The sequence below is a fragment of the Mesocricetus auratus genome, unplaced genomic scaffold (assembly GCF_017639785.1).
Source record: "Mesocricetus auratus isolate SY011 unplaced genomic scaffold, BCM_Maur_2.0 Super-Scaffold_4256, whole genome shotgun sequence".
NCBI classification, from domain to species: Eukaryota; Metazoa; Chordata; class Mammalia; order Rodentia; family Cricetidae; genus Mesocricetus; species Mesocricetus auratus.
The window spans coordinates 91,613,599-91,621,537 of NW_024429182.1; positions in this window are offsets into that span (position 1 = coordinate 91,613,599).

Consider the following 7,939-nt stretch of genomic DNA (forward strand, 5'->3'; position numbering starts at 1 on the left):
ATAGAAATGATGGAAAAGCAAGATAATGACAGTTTTTTTTTCAGAGAGAGGGTCTCGTTGTATAGCCCTTGTTGGCCTTAAACCCATGATCATCCTGTCTCTGTTGGAAATACAGGTATGCATTGCCACTCCTATAATGAAGCAAATGTTTTTAATCCAAGCAATGTCTGTTTAATTGCAAACCTATTCTGATTTCTACTAAATTATATGTCACAGAATTCTACTTTTACCTGAGAACTTGTTCATTGATGCTTCAGAGAATTAATGGAATTTTAAAAAATAATTGCAACAATACTAGAGGAAAAGGTAATGAGGAGAACCCATATCATTAACATCAGCATGTTCAGAAGGTTCCCTAGACCTAGCTGGATCCTCGTTGTATTATTTGGTTCTAAATTTGCTGATTACCAACAAGCTCTTTCCTTAGCATCATTGCTGCAATGTAGGATATTGAATTCTAAAGGAAAAATGATGAAATAAAGTTGGAAAATGAAAGTAACTGAACTAGACACAGTGAGGGAATCACAAGAAAAAAATCTAAAAGAAAAACATTATGAATAGTGAAAGATAGAAATTTAGATTCTGGGTGTAGTTGGTCATGCTTGTAATCCCACCATGAGTTCCAGGTTAACCTAAGCTAGAGAGTAAAGCTTGTCTCAAAAATAAAACAAAACAAACAACCTGGTTAAAAAACACACCAAACCAAGATTTATGCAGTAAATAGTTAAAATAATGTTGTTGGATATTTTACACTCTTAGGTTTTTCTTTTTCCAGCTAAAGGATTTGGACTTTATTTTATAGATGAAGAAACCATATGAATTTTGGGGCAATGGAATGACATGTTCATATTGTCATGGAGAAAGATCACTGGCAATTGTGAGACCAGGTGGTATAGTGTGAATGAAGGAGAGGCATGAAAGCTGTGTGCCCAGAAGCAAGGAGATCAGGCTGTATGCTCACTTTTCTCATGAGTATTCATTATCAGCAGATTCTAAAACAGTAGAAAAACTCAACGAAGAAAGTTTAATGTTATTGATGGATAATGTGAATATCAAGGCTATCTTTAAAATGACTAAGCATCTACAAAGGAACAGAAAATTGTTATCACAGAAAAATTATGGGCAAACTGACCAAAAATTTTCCTGAAGCATGTAATGTCTTGAGTCTTATAAAATAGTAGAAGGATCAACAATGCAGCAGACATTCTCAAGTAGAAACCTTCTTACTGTTACTGAAAGGCAAGCCAGCTGTCATACAAGTGATGAATTAAAAAAAATCATAGTGATTCTTCTATAATAAACTAATCCATATTTTATTTAATTTTGAGGGAGAATAAGGAAAATTCAGTTTAGTGCCTTGATTAGAAAACCAATTAAAATGCAAAATAAATAAAATTACCTTTATAAATCACAAGTTATGGGAATAAAGAGAAAATTGCTTACCATCATCCATTTTTAAGGAAATTTTACCATCCTATGTGTGGTATTGCATTGCACGTTTTAAAATTATTATCCTTGGGAGAATAGATATACTGGACTTCTCTGCCCCACTTCCTGAAACTGCATGCAGGTAACTCTAACCCCAACCTCAAGAGATGAATTAAGAAATACAAAATAGAAGGTTGTATCTTTAAAGTAAAGGTCATGTTTTGCCCAATGGAAACAAGTAGCACTGTCAAGAAATCTTTTATGATGAGGGGGCGATTGGATATTTGGAAGTATCTTCATCATATCAGTTTGTTGTCATAATTGGTTATATCTTCCACAAAATTAGCATATTAATTCATATAAAATGCACATAGTTTTATACCAAATTAAAAAATCTATCAGATCCAGCGTAACAATAAGCTTTGAAAGCATTTCAAAAGGGGTACTGTTTAATGGAACTCATCACTTTGAGTGCTAACTAAAAATGAACAACAAGGAAATGGTAATAGTGAAGGCATGATAAATGGTGATATCTTACAACTAATTAATGAGAGAAATTTTGTTTAAGACGATTGGAAATTTCTATAAAATCTCTGCATATTTGTTGGTCAGAATCATAGAATCAGCGATTATTTAAGTAGCACAACCAAAAATAAATTCATTCCATTTTTCTTCCTTCCTATATATTTACCAATACTTATTTTCTTAATACTTAAAAATGCTAGATACAGCTGGAGAAGGCTGGAGAAACTGTTAAGAGATGCTTCTTTTCCTACACTGTACTTACAGGACCAAAAAAAAAAACTGAAGCAGACCAGAGAAAATCCATGGCTTTAGTTGTCCTCAGCTGTTTCTTTTGGCCTTGGTTTTAGGTGAAGGGATTAGAACCTTGGTTTCCCCCAGGTGTTACTAGACCTTCTTTTATTCTCCAGGGAACCTGACCTTTCTTGAATCCATTGCCCTTTGAGGATGTGTTGAAGTTTTACTACCAACAGGATAAACTCCAAGTTGAAAACTAAACTCTAGTGAAGAGAAGCATCATCACTGTGTACCAGCCTGCAGCTGAATGTCCAAGCTCTGGAACTCTCTGCTTGTGATGTTTAGCACTTTTGTTAAATTATCTGAGTTTCAGTTTCTATTTTTATTAGAGATAATTTTTTCATTAAATAGAAGTGATACTATGATGAAATAAAATGGCATATCTTCATTAAAATAGCTAACAGTTTATAAGTATTTATATTGTACACTACCACATACCCAGCACTTGTCTGCCCATTCAATTATACAAGTAAGACAGTTCTGGTTCTTGGGATTAGATGATGTATATGCTATTTATTTATTTTTTTGAGATGGGCTCTCATGATGTCCAGGATGGCTTTGAAGTCACTATGTAGCTGAGGATGACTTTGAACTTTTTATTCTTTTGTCATGACTTATCAAATACTGAGATCATGGTTGTGGCCCACCATGCTCAATGTGTACCGTTCTGGGGGTTGAATCATCACATCATGTATGCTATGTAAGCACACCACCAAGTGATCTTAGTCCATATTTAGTGGAATCTTCAGATAGATTAGCAGTGAATAAGACTAAGTGGCTTCCAAAAGTTCAGGACACAAGAAACAGAAAACTATAAAGGAAAAAGATCCCAAATATGGAGGTCTTAATCTTAGATTTACCATTTTTAGTAATCCTGTTCTATGATGAGATTCTCTAGGAATAAGGAGGAGACAAAAATCCTTGGTTCCTAATTGTTCAGGTGACTTCAGGCTACTAAATTTGAATAAACTAGTCAACAGTTCAAGACAGAAATATAATGGAATTAAACTTTTTATGTATACTTAATTCACTTTATTTTTGCATAAAAATCCTATATTGTAGCTATAGCTGGAGCTAGGTTCCTATGCTCAGAGATCCTGGTGTAGGTTTTACAAGATGGTGGGTGAATTCCTGACAGGAAACCTTGATGACAATGTTTCCAAAGACCAGGAATCAGATAGCTACAGATCTTGAAGATTGCATGAGAATCTTGATGAAGTTGTCCAGTGTGGCAATACAGCCCCCGGCAGAAGTGAGGACTCTTCAGTACTGGCCATTAGCAGTATCTGTGTTACCAGTGCTGTTAGGTCTTGGATAAGGTTTATCTGCACAGAGCCTCATGGATTGTCACTTTGTATAGACCAGTGTAGTACTTGTTTACATTCTTTTCTCACTAGCCCCTCTGCACAGGGACACTGAGATCTTGGTCAAGGTGGTGGCCCTTCACGTGGAGGTAATGACATAGCATTCATTGTGACCCTTGTAATCCCGGTATATTGGCCAACATGTGTTTAATTCTACACTGGTGCAATCTTCAAAGTCTCATCCTGGAGGGAGAGCCACAAGAAAAAGTCAATAATCTCAGATCCCTCATGGGCTCAGAGGGCAGGGACTTGAGCTTCGTGTTCTTGTCTACTTGGGCAAGCTTGATGACTGGATCCATTTCCAGGAAAACGATTAATTGAGGTGACTTGTTGACAGTTTCAGAGGGTCAGTCCATTATCATCATGACAGGACATGGAGGCATGAAGGCAGACTTGGTGCTGGCTGCATTAGCAGGCAACTGTAATTGGTCTCAGTGTCACATCGAGTAAAGCTTGAGCAAAAGAGACCTCAAAACTTGCCCCCACAGTGACACACTTCCTCCAAGACTACGTCTGCTCTCCACAGCCACACCTCCTAATAGAGGCACTCCACACTTTGATTACAGAACAAAGAGACATCAAATTGGAGTATAACTGCAATCTTCCAGCTGGCTAGCATGTCTTCATAGTGCTGTAAAGTGCTGTGCATGTTGCTGAAAGAGGAAGTTCATGCTACAATACTGACCTTCCAGGCAAGATTGTCCATTGATGAAATAGTGGTACAGTTGCTATAGCAGTAGCCACCCATAGTCTGCTTTGATTTTAGTCCTAATCTGAAGACAGGAATTTATTCTTGGTACTGTAAACCTGGTTCAAAGAAACATTGTTGGGGAAAATGCCTATAGGCCTAATGTGGGCACCAGCTTGTGATGTTTTGCTATGTGGCCATGTAAAACTGCTTTCTAAATGTTTATTTTATTTTAATTTTCTATGTGTATGAGAGTTTTGCCTGCAAGTAGATAGGTAGGTATTATGTGCATGTCTGTCATCCTTGGAGGACAGAAGAGGCCATCAGATCCCCTGGAGCTAGAGTTACAGACAGTTGTGACCCACTGTGTGGGTGCTAGGAACATAACCTGGGTCTCCTGCAAGAACAATATATGCTCTTAACTGATGAACTATCTTTCTAGTTCGTATGCTTATGTTTATAGCAATATATACTACTACTCTCAGCTGTGGCCAGATAAGTTTCTTTTTTAAGTAGATAGAAATTAATGCAGAGGTCCATACCTGTTTGAAGTACAAAGAATAAGTGATGGTTTCGTTTTCATCCCTAAATGTGACATCTATATCACCCTCCTCCCACTAAGGCTTGGAGACCATTGTAAAACTGAAGCAGAAAGAATATAAGATCTAGAGGATGTGGAGGAATGCTGTGAAATGCTGTCTCCTCATTATAACATGGCCACAGCATTCATGAACTTGGAATCTGATGCTGTCCATATAATGTTTGCACATGATTGAGACTCTCAACATTCCAGAATAGGTGGTAGGGGTTTATCAGACCATACCCAAGCTTAGGAGCTATTGCATATGAATGGATGCTGGCAGAAGGAAGAATACTTTTTTCAGCATTGTAAGCATTGTAGCCACTTGTAAGTTGCCCATGTTCCCATAAGTAACCTTGCACTCATGCCTGTATAAGTCATTCTAGTTAAAGTAAGTGGGTCACTAAAACACAGAAAGAGACTTATTGAGAAGAAGGTATCCAGGAGGAGTGAGAGGAAGCCTGCATATGTAATTTTCTTTGGGCTGCCAACAAGCTCCCAAATAAAGACACAGAAACTTATTCATTGTGAATGCTCAGTCTTGGCTTAGGCTTGTTCCACTATCATTTTTAACTTAACTTGTTTCTGTTCATCTTTGTTTCACGTCAGGCCTTTCTATGTTTCTTTCATTCTTATGTCCTACTTTCCTGCTTCTCCCGTGTTGTTTGTCTGGCCCCTGGAATCTCCCTGGCATCTCTTTTTCTTTCTTTTCTTGAGTCCTAATTCCTCCTCCTACTTACACTCCTTGCTTGAAAGTCCAACCTATACCTCCTCCCTCGCTATTGGCCATTCTGCTTTTTATTAGTTCAGTCAGGTGCTATAGGCAGACAAGGTAAAACAGCAACACATATTTCATAATTAAACAAATACAACACATCTTTACCTAGTTAAACAAATATTCTGCAACATAAAATTGCAACATATCTTTACATAGTTAAACAAATGCAACACATCTTTGCATAGTAAACAAATATTTCACAGAAGTTAAGTGGAGGGGATAAGAAATTACTGAATATGATCATAGGATATTATATACATTAATCAAGGAATTAGTAACTTTTAAAATACTAAAAATAAAAAGGAAGCCGGGCGGTGGTGGCGCATGCCTTTAATCCCAGCACTCGGGAGGCAGAGGTAGGCGGATCTCTGTGAGTTCGAGGCCAGGCTGGACCGACAGCCTCCAAAACAATACAGAGAAACCCTGTCTCGAAAAATCAAAAAGATACTAAAAATAAAAAGGAAAGAAAAGAGAGGCCATATTAAAGAGGCACAGATGCTAGATGTCCAAGAACTTAAAAAATAACATTTTAAAAGATTTATCTTTAAGCCAGGTGTTGGTGGAGCATGTCTTTAATCCCAGTACTTGGGAGTCAGAGGCAGGCAGATCTCTGTGAGTTTGAGGCCAGCCTGGTCTACAGAGAGAGTTCCAGGACAGTCCCCAAAACAATACAGAGAAACCCTGTCTCGAAAAATAAAAAAAAGATTTATCTTTATTATTTGTAAGTGTGTATGTTTATGTGTGTGTATATGTGTATGAGTGCAGTTTCCTATGGTGGTCAAAGGAATTAGAGACCCTGTAAAGTTGTGAGATGCTCAATGTGGGTGCTGGGAAATAAACATGGGTCCCCTAGAAGAGCAGCAATTGCTCATAGCCACTGAACCTCCTCTTGACCTTCAAATAGCTTTCAATAGCCAAAGCTGTAATAATTTCAGGAAAAAATCAATGTAGTAATAGATAATAATAAAGATTAAAATTCACGAGTGTATATTGATGTACATACACAATTGGGTAAGGAAATAAAATGAAGAGACTCAACACATTCCTTGTGCAGAAAGATTACAAAGAATTTATGTTGACACAAGTTTTAGAATATAATGCCTCACATTTTGGATTTATGATGTGTGAGTGAGTGTGTGTGTGTGTGTGTGTGTGTGTGCTATGTATGTGTATAGTTTGTGCAGATGTATGGTGCCATGAAACATATGAGGAGATCAGAGAACAACCTCAGATGTTGGAATTTGCTTTTCACATTTTTTGGAAAAAGGTCTCCTTGTTGTTCTCTGCTATGTATGACAGGCAAGCTGGCCTTCTAGCCTCTAGGATTCTCCTGTCTTCCCATCACATTTCATAGTAGGAGATGATAGAAGTGTCACACTGTACCATGCTTTACATGGGTTCTGGAGACTGGAACTCAAGTCTTGTGTGGCAAGAGGTTTACCCAGCACCTTTCAGCCAAATTCCCTACCCTTTGACTGGAGGCCAAGAACAGTGACTTTCCCCATAAACAATATAGTTTGGAAGTGTGTGTGTGTGTGAAACTTTATAAGAGAAACCTGATAAACACTGACTCCACTGGTCCAGAAAAAGTGACTTTCCCTATAAACAATACAACATGGAGAGAATGGGGGAGGGGGGAAAGAGAGACACTTTATAACAGACAGCAATGCTTCCACTGGGTGATCAACAGCCCTAAGATGATTCATACTTTTAAAGTTGTGTCCTTAATGAATGTGATGACAGTGATACTTTCATCTTGTAATTCTCCTTTCCAAAGTCATGAGCACAGTCTTGTTATATGAAAGATTGCAAAACAACACAGGCATTTTTCAAAGTACATGCCCAGAATTCTTCAAGAGAAGTCTTCAGAAACTGACACAGCCAAAAGAACCCCAATGGATACATGGTGGCTTCATGTGAAGGGGTATCCTAGATGTCATCCTGGAACAGAAAAAATGATGTGAAAGCTAAGGACAGAGGACTAAATTGGTGACTTTAACATAGGTGTGAACAGAAGGAGCATCTGTGTTGATACAATCTGTTATAGCACTGCACTTTTTCTGTAAATCTAAAACTTAAAATTTCTTTTAAATCTTTGTTTTTAAAAAGTCAAGAAAACAGGCCATCGATTTAGTTCAGTGAGTAAAATCACTTTCTGGGGAAGCCTTATGAGCCAATTTCAATCTCTTGAAACCATGAAAAATTGGATGGATGGAGAAATTCACCTCCATAAAATTGCCCTTTGACCTCAGCATGTATGTCATGGCACCCATGTGCTCCCA